Source organism: Callospermophilus lateralis, unplaced genomic scaffold (assembly GCF_048772815.1).
Source record: "Callospermophilus lateralis isolate mCalLat2 unplaced genomic scaffold, mCalLat2.hap1 Scaffold_96, whole genome shotgun sequence".
In the NCBI taxonomy this organism is placed as follows: Eukaryota; Metazoa; Chordata; class Mammalia; order Rodentia; family Sciuridae; genus Callospermophilus; species Callospermophilus lateralis.
The window spans coordinates 1,760,060-1,781,774 of NW_027517776.1; the positions used below are offsets into that span (position 1 = coordinate 1,760,060).

The 21,715-nt window shown below is 37.3% G+C and overlaps 3 pseudogenes; all 3 read left to right on the plus strand.

Annotated features, from left to right (window-relative positions):
* Window positions 1–1,754: 1,754 nt before the first annotated feature.
* Window positions 1,755–3,960, plus strand: LOC143386434 (protocadherin alpha-11 pseudogene; annotated as a pseudogene).
* A 3,674-nt stretch (window positions 3,961–7,634) lies between these two features.
* On the plus strand, window positions 7,635–9,711 carry LOC143641321 (protocadherin alpha-12 pseudogene; annotated as a pseudogene).
* Window positions 9,712–14,126: 4,415 nt separating this feature from the next.
* LOC143386435 (protocadherin alpha-13 pseudogene) lies at window positions 14,127–16,524 on the plus strand (annotated as a pseudogene).
* Window positions 16,525–21,715: the final 5,191 nt, after the last annotated feature.

Sequence of the window (21,715 nt, forward strand, 5' to 3'; positions counted from 1 at the left end):
ATAACTTTCCTGTGTTCATATATGAATACACAACAGTAAAACTCCACATCATGTACAACCACAAGAATGGTATCCTAATTAGAAAAAGTTATACTCCATATATGTATATCAAAATATACTCTACTGTCATGTATATCTAAAGAGAACAAAAAAAATCCCATTTCACTTAGTATTCTATGAAATTCCATTTCCAAACTCTAAGCACATCTTTAGACACTCAGAGGAGATATATTAGAAATCACTTTGCTTGTTCTGGATGAATATATTATTGAAATTCCCAAATTCTTCAACAACAAGCCATTTTAATTAATGTATTTTGATTGGATTGAGAAAACCATTGTTGGTGACTTGGAAGTAGCAAAATGGTACAGGTATTTTTTTGTGGTGATTTTTAACTTCATGGAGTTATTTCTTTGAAAAAATCATTTTACAGTTGAAAGGATTATTTCTATTATATTATTCCTCCATTACTTAATGTTCCATTTGGATGTCTCATAGTATTAACAATGTAACTTATGTGAGAAATCATCTATGTCAAATTCATAATTCATCTAGGCCAAGGGACTTTTCCTTTGTAAATTCTGTATTTTAAATTAACAAACTTGAAAATACATTATTTATTTTTTCTGATTATTTTCCTATTGTTCTTCAATGGCTATAAAGTCACTTGTAACAAGAAGACAGTTAAATGTAAATAATGAAGAATCAGAACTGAAGGAAAAAAGATATGATATAATTAACAATAGTGCTTTATTTATTTCAATATAGCCAGAAGAGATGATTTTGAACATTTCATCACAATGAAATGATGTATGTTTAAGGTGGTAGATATGCTAATTACCCTGGCTTGATTATTACACAATATATACACAAATGAAAACATTCAATTGTACCCCATAAATTTGTACAAGTATTACATGTTAATTTTAAAAATTAAAAGAGACATGAGAAGGCATATTCATATAGATAAAAGCACAGTATGCAGAACATAAAGTCTGAAGAGTTGTTATTACTAAGATTTAAAGTTTTTCTTTGAGGGTGAGGCGTGTAGCTTAGTGGTAGAGGGCTTGCCTAGAATACAAAGGGCCCTAACTTCTGCAAAAACAAAAAACAAGCTCCAGTGTCAAAATTATTTTTGAGTTTTCTAGCAGACCCAGTTACAAAGGAATTTGGAAGTAAAATAATTCAATTTTGATAATATGTATTTTAGATTTGATAATATTTTTGTATGAGGGACAATACTTTAGGTAAACATTAACTCTGTTTTTCCAACAGGTTTTTTAAATAAGTGAACTCTCTCTTTCTCTAAGTACTTAGATAAGTGAAATAATAATTTTATAATTCTAAAAGAACCATAGAAAGAATTTAAATTTGATGTTATTCAAGAAACAAAGTGCCATTTCCACATATATTTGATTTCAATACAACTTAAAATCTGAACGTTCCATAAAAATCACTTTGGAATTGTTTAGAAAAAAGTAAGGTAAAACATGAAAATTCTGGGGTGGTGGATGCAGTTCACAGTACTCACAATTTCAGGCACAAGGTGTCGCTCTTTGCTTGAAAGAAAGATTCCTCTCATGGATTGGTCTGGTAAGGCATTCCTCCTAAAAAACGACTCCATCATGTTGGATGCTACTATGAAAGGATCCTTCGAAACTTCTCAAAAATTCAGCGAGATTTTAAACCTGAATTGAAGTATCTGATACAGTAAGTGTAAGAAAATCTTATTTTGGAAGCCAACTTCGTATGCAATGTTAGGTTTTCAGCGAAGGAGTTTGGGTACTCTGCGACTACTGATCTCGTTTCTGCTTCTGGCAGCCTGGGAGGCAGGGAGTGGCCAGCTCCACTATTCCATCCCGCAAGAGGCTAAACATGGCACCTTTGTGGGCCGCATGGCTCAGGACCTAGGGTTGGAACTGGAAGAGCTGGTGCCCCGTTTGTTCCGGGTGGAGGCCAAGGGCCGCGGGGTCCTTCTGGAGGTAAATCTGCACAATGGCATTTTGTTTGTGAATTCTCAGATCGACCGGGAGGAGCTGTGCGGGCGGAGCGTGGAGTGTAGCATCCACCTGGAGGTGATCGTGGACAGACCGCTGCAGGTTTTCCATGTGGAGGTGGAGGTGAAGGACATTAATGACAACCCGCCAACGTTCTCTCTCAGAGAACAAAGCCTGCTGATTTTTGAATCTAAGCAGCCAGACTCGCGATTTCCGCTAGAGGGAGCTTCTGATGCGGATATAGGCGAGAATGCTCTACTGACCTACAGACTAAGTCAAAATGAGTATTTTGCTTTAGAATCACCAACGAATAGTAAGCCGACTAAAAGACTGTCGCTTATATTAAAGAAGTCACTGGACAGAGAGAAAACTCCGAAGCTTAATTTGCTACTGACTGCCACAGATGGAGGGAAACCAGAACTCACAGGCACCCTTCAGCTCTTGGTCTGTATCTTGGATGTTAATGACAATGATCTGGAGTTTGATCAATTAGAATACAAGGTGAGAATGATGGAAAACATTGCTAAAGAAACTCTTTTGATAAAGTTAAATGCCACCGATTGAGAGGAAGGAGTAAACGGGGAAGTAACATACTTCTTAATGTCAATTAAGCCCAATGGAAAACTCTTATTTACACTAGATGAAAATAATGGAGAAGTGAGGGTCAATGGAACTTTACATTATGAAGAAAATAAGTTTTATGAAATTGAAGTGCAGGCCACAGATAAGGGGAATCCCCCGATGGCAGGTCACTGTACAGTCTGGGTAGAAATTGTAGACACTAATGATAATGCTCCTGAAATTACTGTGACTTCTCTGTCCCTCCCAGTACGTGAGGACACTCAGCCAACCACAGTCATTGCGTTGATAAGCGTATCCGACCGCGACCCCGGTGTCAACGGCCAGGTGACCTGCTCTCTGACGCCGGATGTTCCCTTCAAGATTGTGTCCACCTTCAAAAACTATTATTCACTGGTGTTGGACAGTGATCTGGACCGAGAAAAAGTGTCAGCATATAATTTGGTCGTGACTGCACGAGACGGGGGCTCGCCTTCGCTGTGGACCACAGCTACTGTGTCGGTGGAGGTGGCCGACGTGAAGGACAATGCACCTGCGTTCCCACAGTCTGAATACACCATATTCGTGAAGGAGAACAATCTGCCAGGCTCCCACAACTTCACGGTATCCGCTGGAGACGCGGACTCCTGTAGGTGGCAAGGTGAACGTGAATGAGCTGGTATCAAGGTCAGTGGGTGCCGGCCACGTGGTGGGTAAGGTGCGTGCAGTGGATGCAGATTCCGGGTACAATGCGTGGCTCTCCTACCAGCTATTGCCAGCTGCAGGTGGCGCTCGCAGTCCATTTCGCGTGGGGCTATACACCGGTGAGATCAGCACCACGCGCGCCCTGGACGAGACAGATGCGCCACGTCAGCGCCTGTTGGTTCTGGACCACGGTGAACCGGTTTTGATGGCCACCGCCAGAGTACTCTTATCTCTGGTGGAGAGTCGTCAGGCGCCAAAGGCCGCCTCACCTATGTTTGCCAGCTCTGCGGGCCAGGCAGAGGCGCTGGTGGATGTCAACGTGTATCTGATCATAGCCATCTGTGCGGTATCCAGCCTATTGGTGCTCACACTGTTGCTGTACACAGCGCTGCGGTGCTCGGCTGGGCCCACCGAGAATGCGTGTGGACCTGGGAAGCCCACGCTGGTGTGCTCCAGCGCGGTGGGGAGCTGGTCATACTCGCAACAGAGGAGGCAGAGGGTGTGTTCTGGCGAGGACCCGCCCAAGACCGACCTAATGGCCTTCAGCCACAGTCTTCCACCAGGACTAGACAGAGAAGATGAAAAAGGAAGGCAGGAGGCAGGATCAAATAACCCAATACACGTGAGTTTTCTAAAAATTCCACCTATTCAGAATGTTTATGTTAAATTGTTTGGAATATTTGTTCACAGAAATTTTTAAAATGAGAACTCTGTATTTTGAATATTGTTTTAAAGAACAATGTCTGTTAGTTATATATGTCAGATGATACATATATCCATTCTTTTAATAATGAAAAACCAGGTTTCTTCTTTTTAATGAATGTGCTCTTTCTTCGAATGTTTGTTGAAATACATTGAAAGAAGTTTTTGAAGATTGACCCTACTGTTGATACTTGAGTACAAATAATCACAATTTTTTTGTGGATTCTTTAAATTTACCAACCCTTTTCTTTTTTATTAGTTGTTCAAAACATTACAAAGCTCTTGACATATCATATTTCATACATTTGATTCAAGTGGATTATGAACTCCCATTTTTACCCCGAACCCTTTTCTTTTAACAGCATTGGCCTTGATATTTTCACATTATTGAATTAATTGGTTAAAAAAATCCTGTGTCAGTGATTGAACCCTCTTCATTAGGTCTGAAATTATTTCCTTTTCTATAGAGCTTAATATCCATCTTAAATGTATTATCCTTCAAATAAAATTTAATTTTGCATCTACTTCTGTGGCAAAACCTATTTTTATATTATTTGAAGGAAAATATCCAGCCTTGCATTGTAATATGCTGGAAATAACATCCTACAATGGGAATAATAAAATTGTCCATTCTTAATTTTTTCCTGTGAGCTTGCAATTGATTTATCTAGCACATATTCAAGCAAAACTCCCTGATTCATGTTTTTAAAGTAAACTAGGCAAGTAAAATTATTAAAATTATTCAAGCAAATCATACAAACTTGCTAAGGGCATATATGTTTATGATATCTGCAACAGTGCTTATGGGCATTGTTTCCTACATTTTTTGAATTTATCTGGAATTTAACTCCATTAAAGTGAACAAAACTGATAATTATCGTTGTATGCATTTCACTTTTATTCCTTTTGTGGTACTGGGTATTGAACCTAGGGTTGCTCTATCTATCACTATGCTATTTCCCTAGGCCTACTTATTTATTTATATATAGATAGGATATTTCTAAGTTGCCAGAGCTGTACTCAGTCTTGGAATTCTCCTGTCTCTGTCTCATGGATAACTGAGATTAAAAGAATTTACCACTGTACCTGACTATTTCACATTTTAACTGCTCTGTCTTTAAATGTCTTACCTCTTAATGTTCATGAAAAAAATCTTTCTGTGTAGTATAATCATGTAAGAGTCTAGCAAAGATCATTTACCACTAGGAATTTCTTCTAATTCTGTGTGGGTTTTTTTGTTATGGATATGGTTGTAGAATTCTTTGAGAATCAGACATGGCCGTTTTAATGTTATACATCATGTCATTTGGCATAATATTCTAAAGGAGTCCATTCTTGGAACTTGGATCAGGAACTCCTATATTTGTTTGTTTCTCCTCCTCCTCCTTCTTCTTCTTCCTTATAAACTTTTGTATTTCAATATTAATTGGCTAATAACATTCTTTAAGTATTAAAAGTAGGTAAAAGATATATGAAATTGTATAAATATAATAAATATGAATATTAAGGCATGCATTATTGCCATTTCCAAATGAAGTCATTTGATTAAGTCAAGTTCATCTAAATTTACTTTTAAAAAGACATTGGAGAATTTTAGATTACAGTTTAAATTTTTGTAAACCATTACTTTTGCATCACATAAATAGCTGGTGCACATTTAGATAATTCCAAATTGCCAGATATAAGTTTTATAGATTCAGAGTCATTCATATTTATTCTTACTGTCAGAGCTACATTCTTTGGTAAAATTATAATTTCACCTTATTTTTTAGTTCAGGTAAGTACTAGGATAACAGATTTTATTACCTGCTTAATAATTTAATTATGTACAACAGTGTATGAGAACTACATGACAGTATTTTTTTCCTGACAGTACCTTAGCAATCCAGGTACATTAACATTTTTGAAAACGGAAAATAGGAAATGAAACTTGGTGGTGATGTTCAGCAATTTAAATAATTAGTTTGATTATATCAAAATTAAAGTGGTTTTCTTAAGTAAGAGCCAGTTTTATAGTTATTTTATACTCAGTGGTTATTTTTTCTGGTTATATAAAGGCCTCATACTTAACTTACCTTTATTGTTGTATGTAAGAGGAGTGGCAACAAATTATGGGCTTGAAGATTTGGGTTTGAATGTTAATGAAACTATAAAATCTATGTTTATTTTTCTTATCTATTTTGTTTTCATGATTATCTTGACATTAAAAATTATGAAAGCTCTTTTGGTTCACCTTGAACCATAGTCACCATTTTGATTTTCTGAAGAGACTTATATTTTGAGTAATTACTAACTGATCTGTAGGGAAAGATTTATGGAGAAACCAACATGTTTGTTTTATGTTCACATTCTTTTGCCTCTGGTTGGTGAGATTAAGTACCTTAAAACGCTTCATGAGATCATTTGCATATTGGTCTGCCATTGTTAGCTTAGAATATTGTGAAATTTGGCAGCTTGACTCATACATTTTCATGGCAATGCTTTATTTCTTCCAAATAAAGCTTTCTAGAACTTGTGCTTTGCGTTGCTTTAACATGCTATGGGAATAAGAGCAGGTGTATGAAAAGCCATCACATATAAACATCAATGAATCCCAAACAATAACATTGTTCATATTTATGATGAATTACAATATTCAATAGAGTTGTACAATTTATATATGTGAAATGTTTAGCTCATAGAAATACTTATGTTTCATTTTCTCTACTAGATAATGGCATTCTTAACATTTTCCTAACATCTTAAAATAAAGTGTTTGGGAAGCACTTTATCATGAAAACAGTGTGAATTGTAAGCAGTGTAAGGTTAGGAGTGATTATTCCCCATAATAGTTAAAGGGTAACTTCTTTTATGCCTTATTTTCAAAGGTTTTTTAAAATTTTATTTATTCTAATTTGTTATAGATGACAGCAGAATACAATTCAATTCATATCACAGAAATAGAGCACAAATTTTCATGTCTCTGGTTGTACACAGAGTTCGTGTTTTCATACATGTATTTAGGGTAATGATGTCTGTCTCATTCCACCATCTTTTCTACCCCCATGCCTCCTCCTTTCCCCTCCCTCCCCTTTCCCTTATCTAAAGTTCTTCTATTCCTCCCACGCTGCCCCCATGCCCATTATGAATTAACATCCTTATATCAGAGAAAACATTTGGCACTTGGTTTTGGGGGATTGGCTTACTTCACTTAGCATTATATTCTCCAACTCTATCCATTTACCTGCAAATGCCATGACTTTATTCTCTTAATGCTGAGTAATATCCATTGAGTATATATATCAAAGGTTATTTTAATGATAAACTTTGAAGCAGAAACTACAACATAGGCATTTTCGTTTTGTTGCTAATAACATATAGGTTAACTAAATAGGATCATTCACAAATGATCCATGAAATGATCCAAAATAGAATTTAGAGTGACTGAGAAATGGCTAGCCCCAAAAGAACCTCTTGTCTTTTTGTTGTATTTACATAATCAGTCACATATGTCACTATACACTCAAAAGGTGAAGAAGGAAAATTCTGTCTGCACACATAGTTATCAACCATTTACATATAGGGTCAACTCCATATTGACTGGAACGCAGGTCAAGAATTATTAAATAGGTACATAAAGGGTCATAAAAATCTCATGTATGCTCTCCTTTAAAACGGCCTTCACTGTCTGCAATGGTGTTTTTAGAGTGGAGGACTGATTCCTGCAATTGCCGCTCTAGCTTTTACTCCTGGCATCCAGGGAAGGGGGAACCGGTCAGCTTCATGGGCCCCATGACCCTGGACCTGGGCCTGTTCTGGGTGGTGTCCAAGGACTGCGAGGACCTTCTGGCTGTAAATCTGCAGAATGGTATTTTGTTTGTGAATTCTCGGATCGACTGGGAGGAACTGTGGATCGACTGGGAGGAACTGTGCAGGTGGAGTGCAGAGTGTAGCATCCACCTGGAGGTGATCGTGGACAGACCGCTGCAGGTTTTCATTGTGGAGGTGGAGGTTAAGGACATTAATGACAACCCACCAGTGCTCAGACAAAAACAACATAAGGTCTGAATCTGCTCCTCTGGACAGTTTCTTCTAGAAGGCGCTTCTGATAGGGATTTTGGCATAAACTCTCTCCTAACTTATACACTAAGTTTAAACGAGCATTTTGCACTTCAAACAACAACAACAGCAACAACAAAGATAAAAGCACATTGCCTGTGCTAATTTTTCGGAAGTTATTGTACAGAGAGGAAACCCCCAAACTTAATTTATTGCTGATAGTCATTGACGGTGGTAAACTGGAGCTAACAGGATTGCTCAGATTGGAATAACCATCCTGAATGTGATGCCAACGCTCCAGAGTTTGATAAGCCTGCTTATAAAGCAGCATTGTTTGAAAATGTCAGAAACAACACTAGAATAATTCAACTAAATGCTTTGGATATGGACGAAGGCCTGAATGGGGAAATTTCCTGTGAAATCAGAATGATTTTGCCAGTGAGTGAGAACTGCAAGTTTTCAATTAATCCAGGTACAGGTGAAATTAGAATCCACAGGGAACTAGATTTTGAAGAGAATAATGCTTATGAAATTCAGGTTAATGCCATTGAAAAGGGATTCCTTCAATGTTAGGTCACAGCTTGGTTCTGGTGGAGATTCTGTGCCTGAATGACAATATTCCTGAGAAAATGGTTACTTCACTATCACTCCCTGTGAGAGAGGATGCCCAAGTGGGGGATTAGCGGGTCTGACCGTGACTCTGGGGCCAACAGACAGGTCACCTGCTCCTTGTCATCCTACATACCCTTCAAGCTGGTGTCTACATTCGAAAATTACTATTCCCTGGTTCTGGACAGTGCCTTGGACCATATCTGCCTATAAAGTCGTGGTTACTACAAGGGATGAGAGCTCACCTTCGCTGTGGGTTACCACCAGAGTGTTCGTGAAGGTGGCGGAGGTGAACAACAATGCGCCGACTTTTGCGCAACTTGAGTACAAGATGTTGGTGAAAGAGAACAACCCACCCGCTGCGGACGCACAGGAGAACGCACGGCTGTCGTATTCGCTGGTGAGTGGGCGATCCTATGCTGTCGAACTACGTGTCAGTGCACTTGGAGAGCGACAGTGTGGGTGCGCTGCAGCCACTGGACCATGAAGAGATTGAGCTTTTGTAGTTTCAGGTGAAGGCGCAGGACTCTCGCGTGCCACTCCTGGGCAGCAAAGTGACGTTGCAGGTATTCGAGTTGAATGAAAATGACAATGCTCGCTCCCTGTGGAAGTCAGGGGCGGGCATCCCAGGTGGCACAGTGAGTCAGCGTGTACCACGATCAATGGATGCTGGCTAAGTGGTAGCGAAGTACATGCAGTGACCCTGATTCAGGATACAATGCGTGACTATCTTATGAGCTGCTGCTGGCGACTGGTGTCGCGCAAAGCCGGTTCTGCGCGGGGCTGTATACTGGCGAGATTAGCACAAGGCGCACCCTGGACTAAGCAGACACGCCAAACAAGCGCCTATTGGTGCTAGTGAAGGACAATGGCGAGCCCTCACTGATGGCCACTGCCTCAGTGCTTGTGTCTCTCCTGGAGAACAGTCAGGAGCCAAGGAACCGGCAGGTGCTGCAGACCAGAAGATGGTGGTGGTAGATGTCAAGGAGTACTTGATTATTACAGTCTACGTGGTGTCCAGCTTCTTTGTGCTCAAGCTGCTGTGTATGCCGCCCTGCGGTGCTTGGTAGAGCCTGCCCAGCACACATGCCGGCTTGGATAGTGCATGAGGATGTGCTTTTTTGAGATGGAGGTCGGGTGGTACTCGCAAGAGACAGAGAGTGTGTTCTGGAGAGGACCACCTAAGACTGACCTCTTATTCTTCAGTTCCAGTCTTTAGCCATCTCCAGAAGATTGTTTAAATTCTTCCAGGGAAGTAAGTTATTTATATCATTTATGTATATGTTTCCCTGTAATAACTTGATTTTAGGTTATAACCATATCCTCTTTTTCTTATTCTTTTCTTCATAATGTTATCCCATAAACCATGAAATGTCTACTGTTCTCTGGTCTGATCATTCTTTTCTTAAATCTTAAACCACTTATCACTTGTTTACTTTAGTTTCACATAATTTTCATGTATTATCATATTCTAACATTACATGCATAATTGGAAGATAATGGAAGACCTATTGAAGTTCATAGAGAGTACTGAAGTTTAATAGCAACAATAAGGAGTTTTTATAAATTAGCAAGTTGTCGCTAATTAAGAGATTCTCAGCTGAAACACTTTTCCTTCTATTTTTTCATTTCTACATTGAGTAACTGTGTACATCTTTACTTATTTTCAAAAACAACATATTTAATTAACAGTTATCTCAAGAGAATATGAAGAAATGTAGAAAGAAAAATAATGAACTTTTCTATACAATTTACATGGATTATTTTGCTTCTGCTGACCTTAATGAACTCTAAATGAGAGAAGCTCATATGTCCCAAATTCTGATGTTGATTAACATATAAAAATTTTCACAATTATATGTCACTTTCTTCATTCCAAATTAGTAGATATGAACTTTGTATAGAATAGTATATAACTGTTTAGTTTTTTGTTTGAAAATTTGATTTGCCATAAGCAATTTTGATAGATGTAAATATCATTAAAGTTAGAAAACCTTTGACTCTACATATGTAGCCATCTCAAGCTAAAAGTCAAGATCTTTGTCTTAGTCATTCTTATTTTGAATATTCATGTGTTATTCAACATTACTTTAGGGAATGAGTTACATAGATATAATGAAGACTATAGATCACCACATCTGAAAATTTCCATTTCTCTCATTTTTCTTGCTATCTATGAGTGATTAGCATTGAAAATAATAGTATGTCAAATTAAAAACTGACCAGGTGTTTGATAACTCTTAAACTTATTTTTTAATTTGGTCATAAATTTAGGATTTCAGGCAAATTACAAAAATAATTAAAAGAATACCTAGACTCATTAAACCTGATTCCTTAATTTTTCCTTATGTACTAGAGCCATTAAAATAGCCTCCTTGATCTCCATTCTAATTTCTCTGAAGGCTTAAATTATGACAGTAGAAATGAATCAAAAGAACCATGTACAGGAATTGGGAATATAAGATGTAGCTGTAGAGGATTTCCCTAGCATGTCCCAGGCTCTAGCATGTGCAAGTTTAATTGCCAGTAATGGAAGTGGAAGGAAAGAACTATGTATATGGTAGCAAGGTAGAATCAGCCAGATGATTGATGACTCAGTATAAATGATGAGAAAGATAAAAGTTGAAGATAACACCCCCCCTCCCTTTTCAATTTGGTCAACAGGGAGGATGTGATTGCCCTAAAAAATATGCAAAACAGAGTTGGAAAAACAGTTTATATATGTTTGGTCATGTAAGGAATGAAGAGGAACATTTAAGAAACTGGTATTTTTGAGGTTTCAAGAGAACACTACTATGGCTGGAAGGATGGATCTAGAATTCAGAGGAGATTATAGAATAAATGCCTGAGGGAAAAATATAAATCCTTGAAAGGATAAAATCACCAAGAGAGAAACTGAAACATTTAAAAAATAATAATTTCAAGAAAACAATTTAGGTGGATAGTTGTGTTAGTTCCTGGAGCTGCTATAAGAAATGACTGGATGGTACATAACAAAAATCTATTCACTTTCAGTTTTGGAGATCTGAAGTCCAAAATCAAGGTGTTAGCAGGGCTGTATTCCCTCTGGAAGCTCTAGGGGAATACATCTAGGGAATATATCTGTTCTTTGTTTCTTTAAGTTTCTCATGGGTGGTGCCATTTCTTAGCTTGTGGCTGCGTCATTCCAATATGTCTCCATGGTCACATAGCTTCCTCCTCTTCTCCATGTATTCTCTGTGTACATGTGATTGCACTTAGGACCCACCTGTATACTCCAGGATAAATGTCTCCTTGCAAGATTCTTAATTTAATTACATCATTTGCCTATAAAGTAATATTCAAAAGTTCTGAGTCTTAAGATGTGGGTATATCTTTTTGAGGAACCACCATTCACCCTACTATGGTAGGCCTAAAATCTCAGGGAGAATAGATACACAGCTGAGATCAAACTTCAACTAAATGTTAGAAATTAGAGGTGAAGGAAAGGGGATAAACAAAAGTTTTTTCCCCCAGAAGTGGCATGTTTAAGTATATATATATTCATATACAATGTTTTAATAAAAACATATAATACAATTATTTATATATAAATTGATGCATATTTTAGTTAGAGATATTTGAGAAGTTTTTTGTGTGAGAGCAAAGAAGCAAGTAAAGAAGGTGATATGAAAGACAAAACAGGAAGCAAGGGAATGAAGTGAAGATAAAAATTTGAAGGAGATGAAAATGGAAAATAATATTTTTCAGATTATAGGGTTAGCATTAAAAGTGGGGACAGTTTTTTTCCTGTGAACTAATAGGGAGAAAAGTAGAGACTACAAAGAAAATTGTTGATATGAGAAGAGAGCAGTGAGTTCACTCTCCTAATAGGAAAATTAGCCAAAAGTCAAGCAGTAGGAATGGAATGGAGAATTATGAAGAGAGAAGGACAATATAAAATAATTTCTGAAGGCAATAGGAAGAGTTTATTAGTTAACTTGAGGTCCAGCTGTAGAAAATGTGTAAGTAAACTTCTAGAGAATATAGTCATCATCATTAAATAACTACTTTTTACTGAGGTCAATAGGAAGAATAGAGAAAATGAATAGTTAATTGTGTGTTGGATGCTAAAGAATGTTAAAGAGGAGTAAGATAAACAGGTGACTGATCTTATGATATCTGGAAGGACATATTTTAAATGGTTGACTATGAATTTTAGTTTATGTGGAGAAGTTTGTGAAGCAGTGGAGGGCCAAATAGACAAGAATCATTAGAAATAATCATGAGATTTTCCCATTATGAGAATGAAGTATGTTAGTAGAAGTAATGGAGCTTGAGAGGATGATGAGAGCAAACAAATACCAAATACTCTATGTAAAGTTTAAGAGGGGAAAGAGGTACAGAAATCAACCCAGCTGTCATTTCCTATAGAGTTGTGCACAGAAATAAATATCAGAAAGATATTTATTAGAGCTATTATATATTTTTCTTTGTGTTATTTGGCCTGGACCTGGTAATGATATCAATGGATAAACGATTCACTTCTTTTCCTTGCTTATGATGTGTTAACACCTTTATCTTGCTATTGTCACTTACTTGGAAAGTCAGAATCAATTTAAATGGTAGTAAGTTTTTTCTTAGTGATGATGAAATGAGAAAGGGAGGAAAAGAAAAAGAAGGTAAGTTTATTGGTTGTAGTTTAAATTCTATTAAATACACAGGAGGCTGGTTCTTAGCATGTTTTTGGCAAAGGAAACTTAAAACTTCAAAGCATTGTTGTATTTAAATAGTCTTGAGTTTACTGTGTATTTATGCACACACACAAGCTCACACACATTTGACTAAACACTTTCTTTCATATACAAACATTTTACCTACGCGGCACAGTCACATTTTGGATGAATTTATAAATATGGTGAAATAATTCAAAATCTGGTGTATCACTTACCAATATCCTTCGCATTCATCTGCTTTTTTCCCCCCTTATGTGATTGTTATATTTCCATTTAGAATCAGTGGCCATTGTGTGAGAAGGTCTTGAAAAATATTACAGGAAAAGGAAATTACAACCAAAGCCTTCAGGAATATGAGAACTAGAGATCCATTGCTCTCAAGTGAATGTATAATATTCTCCCTTTAAAAGTTCTCCATGGAGGTTTTACACATGAAACAAATTTGTGGAAAAATTGAACACATTAACCAACTGTCAAATAACATCCAATGCTGAGCAGCATACAACGATTTACTGTTTCTGTAAAGGTATATATTTAATCTCAAATTACATATTTGCGGCGAAAAAGTCGGTAAATGTGAGGAAAACGATACCCTACATCAATGAAAAATATGAAGACCTGGTCATTCTTACACTTACACACTTTACTGAGAATGTTTCTGCGAAGAAAGGCACCGTATCTTCCTCCAGAAAATTCGTCAGGTAGTGGGAAATCCGTTGCAAATTCTCTTGCACTAGAAGCTCATAAAACGGATCCTTGAGAGGAAGTTTTATGTAAGGCATTCTATATACTGTAGATATCTATGAATCCTTATGCGCGTATCATGCTGCTTTCCTTGCAAAGAGACCCGGGAGCCCGGTACCTTCTGTTCTCGCTTCTGCTCCTCAGAGACTGGGAGGCCTGGAGCGGTCAGCTCCACTACTCTGTCCCGGAGGAGGCAAAACACGGCACCTTTGTGGGTCGCATCGCGCAGGACCTGGTGCTGGAGATAACAGAATTGGTGCCACGCCTGTTCTGGGTGGCGTCCAAGGACCGCGGGGACCTTCTGGAGGTAAATCTGAAGAATGGCATTTTGTTTGTGAATTCTCGGATCGACAGGGAGGAGCTGTGCGGGCAGAGCGCAGAGTGTAGCATCCACCTGTAGGTGATCGTGGACAGGCTACTTCAGGTTTTTCATGTGGAGGTGGAGGTTAAAGATATTAATGACAACCCGCCGGTATTCCCTGAAAATAACAAAAGCATAATGATTGCAGAATCTAGACCTCCAGAAACCAGATTTCCACTAGATGGCGCTTCGGATGCAGATATTGGCGCAAACGCTGCCTTGACCTACCGACTGGATCCCAACGATTATTTCACTTTGGATACGCAAAACAATCGTGAACAAACGTCTTCGTTATCACTTGTGTTAAGGAAAACATTAGACAGGGAGGCAATTCAGGAACATAGTTTATTACTGACAGCCAGTGATGGAGGTAAACCAGAGCTGACAGGCACAGTTCAACTGTTGATCATAATTCTGGATGTGAATGACAATGCTCCAGAATTTGATCAATTCGTTTATAAAGTTAAAGTGTTAGAGAATGCACTTAATGGAACACTCCTGATTAAACTAAATGCCACAGATCCTGATGAAGGTATTAATGGAGATATAGTTTACTCTTTTAGAAGGCCCGTGTCTCCCTCAGTGGTGTATGCATTTAGCATAAATTCCAACGATGGAGAAGTTAGGACAAAAGGTAAACTGGATTTTGAAGAAAAGAAATTATATGAAATATCCGTGGAGGCAGTTGACAAGGGGAATATTCCAATGACGGGTCATTGTACCCTTTTGGTGGAAGTACTAGATATAAACGATAATGCCCCTGAAGTAACCATCACTACTCTGTCACTTCCCAACAGAGAAGATACACAACCTAGTGCAGTCATCGCCCTGATCAGCGTGTCCCACCGTGACTCTGGTGCCAACGGACAGGTCACCTGCTTTCTGACGCCCCATGTCCCCTTTAAGCTGGTGCCCACCTTCAAGAATTATTATTCGCTGGTGCTGGACAGCGTTCTGGATCCTGAGACTATATCTGACTATAAGCTGGTGGTGACAGCGCGTGATGGGGGCTCGCCTTCGTTGTCGGCCACAGCCAGCATGTCTGTGGAGGTGGCCGACGTGAACGACAATGCACCAGCGTTCACGCAGACCGAGTACACCGTGTTCGTGAAGGAGAACAACCCACCGGGTTTCCACATCTTCACAGTGTCCGCGCCGGATGCGGACGCGCGGGAGAACGTGCTAGTGTCCTACTCTCTGGTTGAGCGTCTGGTGGGCCAGCGTGAGCTGTCGAGCTACGTGTCAGTGCACGCAGGGAGCGGCAAGGTGTATGTGCTGCAGCCCTTGGACCATGAGGAGTTGGAGCTGCTGCAATTCCAGGTGACCGCACACAACGCTGGTGAGCAGCAACTTGATGCTACAGGTGTTTGTATTGGACGAGAATGACAACGCGCCCACGCTGCTGCCTCCTCGGGCAGGTGGCTGTATGAGCGAGCTGGTGCCACTGTCAGTGGATGTGGGCCAAGTGGTGGCGAAGGTTCGCGCTGTTGATGCGGATTCGGGCTACAATGCGTGGTTATCTTATGAGCTGCAGACGCTGGTGGGCAGTGTGCGCAGCCCGTTCTGTGTAGGGCTGTATACTGGTGAGATCAGTATCACGCACGCCCTGGATGAGGTGGACGCGCCACGCTAGTGACTGCTGGTGCTAGTGAAGGACCCTGGCGAACCAGCACTGACCGCCACTGCCACAGTGCTGGTGTCACTGGTGGAGAGTGGTCAGGTGTCAAATGTCTCTTCGCGGTCCTCCACCAGTGCCTCTGGCCCAGAGGTGGCGCTGGTGGATGTCAACGTGTACCCGATCATCGCCATCTGCGCAGTGTCCAGCCTGTTGGTGCTCACGCTGGTGCTGTACATGGCATTTCGCTGCTCCGCGGTGCCCACAGAGGGCGCATGTGGCCGTGGGAAGCCCACGCTGGTGTGCTCCAGTGCGGTGGGGAGCTGGTCTTACTCGCAACAGAGGCGACAGAGGGTGTGTTCTGGAGAGGTCCCAGCCAAGACCGACTTAATGGCCTTTAGCCCGGGTCTTTCTCCAGTTTTGGGTTCTGCAGAAGAAACATGCCAGGGAGAAGGGCAGGCAGAGTTCTTGAAAGCGGTAAGTTCCTATTTTAAAGAATAGACTTTTTTTTTTTTAATATTTGCTTTATATTTTTGGTTAAAGAATTTTTGTAAATTCTGGACAATCTGATAATTTTTTGTCCTTAGATATTAAAATATATACATACATCTTAAGAAATAGTCTTAACTAAATATTTTAGCCTTCTTGACAGTTGTTAATTTAAAATATCTTTAACCCCAATTTTGAGATTGTTTCTTAGGTTAATTTTAATTTCCCTGCTCTTTATCATCTTTAACAATTTGGTTATTGACATTTAGGTTGGATTATTCTTCATAGTGAAACCTGAAGTCACCACAATGAAGTGTCCAAAACTGAAATAATTTGGTTTTGTTGTCCTGTTAATAGTTTTCTGTATTTATTACGTATTCACCATTTACAAAAATCCCACGTTTTGAGAACTTCAGCATTTTTTAAAAAATGTTGTTTTAATGAGGCTAATCAAAATTTAAATTTTTGAATCTTTTTATTTAATTTACAAATATGCCTACATACATATATTATTTTAAAGTGCTTCATAACTTTTCACGGAAATGCCTCATTTTACAGTTCATTTTTCTTTCTTTTAAATAATTTTTTTGGCACTCCTTTGTTGTCTTCTAGGCACATCAATGTTTCCCTCTCAGGTATCCCATAACAAGCTCCTTGTGATTTTCCTTTCATATTTTTATTTGCACTCAGATAATTATTCATTAATTTACATTCATGTAGTGATTTTTTGTTATTGTTTAGTTTTAAATACTTAACACGTTATGTATTTTAGATCTCTTTGTCACAAGACTTTTTGGGAAATCTTTTATTTTAATTACTTATGTGACAGCAGAATGCAATACAAATTATATTACATGTATAGAGCACAATTTTTCATATCTCTGGTTGTACACAAAGTAGAGTCACACCATTTGTGTCTTAATACATGTACATCTCATTAATACATGTACATTAATACATGTACATCTCTTAATACATGTACATCTCATTCCACCAACTTTCCTAACCCCATGCCCCCTCCCTTCCCCTCCCTCCCCTTTGCTCTATCTAGAGTTGTCTAATCCACCCATGCTCCCCACCCTAAGCCCATTATGAATCAGCATCCTTACATCAGAGAAAACATTTGGCATTTGGTTTTGCAAATGTGATATTATTAATAGCTGTGTGGTAATGATAGTGTGGACATATCACTACACATTCAGTTATTCACCTGGGGATGAGCAAAGACTTTGTTTTTAGTGTTCTTTTACAAAGAACATGTTGTACTATAATTTTATGTATTTCCTAAAAACTGATACTTGATTCTCACAGTGGAATTGATCACCAAAAAGTATCAATAATTTTAATTTTGAAGTATGTTAACAGGTGGTTTTCCAAAAATTTTGTAGTACTTGAAATTTCCACCAAACAGTTAAGACCATTCTTTTCATCTGATCTCCAGAAGCAATAGAGGATTTTCTTTCTATTGCTGTGATCAGTCTGAAATATCAAACAAATATTTTATTATTTGTTTTAATTAGTTATACATGACAGTAGAATGCATTTATATACTTTGATGTATCATACATAGATGGATATAATTTCTCATTTTTCTGAGTATACATATTGTAGAATCACATTAGTCATACAGTCACATACATACATGCAGTAATAATGTCTGTTTCATTCTACTATTTTTCTTATCCCCACATCCCCTGCCTTCCCTTCCTTTCATTTCTCTCTACTTAATCTGAGGTAACTTTTTTTTTGCATTACAATTCTTAATACACATAAATACCACACTTTTTGTAATGCTAAGTATGAAGTCAGCAAATCCCCCCCAAAACAAATACCAGATGTTTTCTCTGATATAGGGAGGTTACTCATAGTGGAATTGGGAGGGAGTGCATGGGAGGAGTAGATGAATTCTAGATAGGGAAGAGGGGGTGGGAGAAAAAGGGAGGGGACAGGGGATTAACAAGGAGGGTGGAATGTGATGGACATCATTGTACAAAGTACAAGTATGAAGACTTGAATTGGGTGTCAATATACTTTATATACAAACAGAAATATCTGTTATTTTAATTTTAAATTCCTATATGTCACCAGTGGAATTGAGAATTTTATGTTATTTTGTTTTGGACTTTATTGTCTTTGATTTATCAATAAAACTCTTTACCCATTTTCATATATGAAAAAAAATGTGGTTCTTAATTTGGGAAAATTCTTTGGACAACATAAATATTACCTATTTGTCTGCTAAGTGCATCACAAATGTACTTTTCTCCAGTGTCATTTCTACTGATTTGTTTATAGAATATTTTGCAATATAAAAGTGTTCAAAATTCATATAGTCAAACATGTCTAATTTTTATTTTATGCATTTTAAAGTTTGAAGGTTAGTTTGAAGTCTTTCTAACCTCTGTATTGAAATTCACTGGGCTGGGGTAAAGCTCAGTGGTAGAACACAGGACTAACATGCACCAGGCACTTAATTTTATCTACAGCACCACAAATATATATATATATATATATATATATATATATATATATATATATATATATATATAACTCATTAATTAAATTTATTTAATAAATACATATTCAATGTTCTCTGTATACAAGGGGTTTTACAGAATAGGAATATAGCTCTGAAATTCATTCTTTTTTGTTGTTGTTAAATACAAATTTCTAGATTGGTGACATTTAATTTTTGCCTGAAAATTTTCTTTAATACTTCTTGTGTTCTGGTATTGAATTCACTCAAATTTGTGAAAATTTTTTATTGCACTTTCATTTTTGAAAATGTATTTTTACTGGATATATAGGCTAATTTTTGTAAGGTGTTATTCATTCCCTTGCCTCCTGGCTTAAATAGTTTCTGATGAGTAGATTGCTATTGTTTTTACCTTTGTTCTGCTGTGTGTAACTTCTTTCCCCTCCATCACTTCTTATAGTGTCAGTTTAAACTATCCTTTTAAAAAATGTCATTTTTATCATTGATTTTTGCAAATTGATCATTCTGTTCTTTAGTCTTATTTTCTTTATGTTAGTCTATTTGGGATTTGTTGATTTTCTTGATCTGTGGATTTACCATTTTCACCAAATTTGGGAAAATTTTAACCATATTGCTTCAAATATTTTTTCTTCCTTTCTGCCTTTCTGTGACTCCAATTACACATATGTTGGACCATCTGATGTTTTCTTTGTCTTTTCACTCTCTGTGCCTCATTTAAGATACATTTACTGGTATATTTTTAACTCCACTAATTTTTCCTTTTGTAGTGTCATGTCTTCTAATCCTAACCAGTATATTTTTTTATCTCTGTGAGATTTCACTTGGGTCTTTCATTTTATTTATCTCCACATAATATTCATCTTTTGATCTATATACTTGATTATATAAGTATATTTATTATAGATGTTTTAACACTCTTGTCTCCCTGTTTGAACGTTTTTCTCTGCTTCTTTTGATTGATCTTTCTTTTTGAGTGGATCGTGTGGATCTGCATGGCAGGTAATATTTGATTAGATGCCAGACATGGTGAATTTTACATTGTTAGGTACTGAAGTGTGTGTGTGTGTGTGTGTGTGTGTGTGTGTGTGTGTGTGTGTGTGTTTACCTTTAAAGTGATGGTTCTCCACCAGGGACAATTTTGCTCCTGCCCCAGTAGATAATCTGAAAATACCTGGATACATTTTAGTACTTACAACTAGGGTATTACTATAGAACCTAGTGATAGAGGCCAGAGATACTGCTAAATATCCAATAATTGCTGCTAAACATCCCACATAACAAAGAATTATCCAGAACAAAATATCAATAGTGTTGCTACTGGGAAATTCTGTTTTCAAGAGCATTGAACTTAATTTGATGTGAAGTTGAGTTTCTTGATACAATTTTTTTCTTTCAAAGCTTGATTTTAAACTTTGTTAGTGCACATTTAGGATACTTTTAGCATAGGACTAATTTGACCAGCTTTTAACATAATAATGCCTTAGGACACCACCTAATGCCCTGTAAAGTCTTAAGAAGTCTCTTTTCTCTGACTGATGGGAGTGCAAAATATTTCCAGCCCTGAATGAGTTCTAGGAATTATTCTGCTTACTCATTTGAAGTGAGTATTTCCCTGGATTTGTGGAGTTTTACCCAATGCACATGCACATTACTACTATTCAACCAAATTTTGTAGAAGACCCCTCTGCAGATCTGTGGAGCTCTTTCTCAGTTCATTTTCTTATATCCTTCTTTGCAAATTCTATTTTTCTGGCCCTTGCTTAGCTTTGATTTCTTTATGCTGGTGCAGTGAGGCCACTGGGCTGTTTACTTTCCCCCCTTGCTATTGCCTAGTGTGATGAGGACAATCTTAAGGTTGATCTTATTTGTATTCTCTCTTGAAGATTGTAGCCTTTCTTACCTATTGTCTGAAAACAGTTCCTTTATATACTTTATGCAGTTTTCTTATTGTTTATCATGGTGGTGTAAAATAGAAGTTCATACATTATTGTATATCATTGCAAAATGTCTGTCTACTCTTTTTCTTTGAATTTTAAATTCCAAAGAGTTTGTTATTAATATCAACAAACATTTTTAAAATCAGAATTTACTTGGATATCTTTTCATTAACCCCTATATTTTAAACCTTATTCATTACATTAAGTACATTCTTATGAAAGGATGAAGCTCAATATTGCTTTTGAAACTTAATATTATGCCTTTCTTTTAATGTAGAATTTAGATCATTCATGTTTAGTGTGATGCATTATATATGTATTATATATTTTATTTCATGTTTTTTGGTTATTTTACTTTTTTAATATTTATTTTTTTAGTTGTAGTTGGATACAATATCCTTATTTTAATATGGTGCTGAGGATTGAACATAGGGCTTTGCATGTACCAGGTGAGTGCTCTACCACTGAACCACAACCCAGCCCTGGTTATTTTACTTTTTTGTCCTTTTTTATTTTCATGATTTTGGTGATTTACTAAAAAGAAATGCTTATTATCTTACCTCTTTTGATTTGGAAGTTCTAATATAGTTTTTGTCTCTAATAATTCTCATATTCTTTTCTACTTATCTCTGTATTTTAACATTATAATTGTGAATATAACATACTTATGGAAAAGTGATTAAACAAACATGTATGGATTAACACATATTTATAAATCAGACATGCTGTAAACTCAAAGAACTGGAACAATGCAAAGATTTTTTTTGGA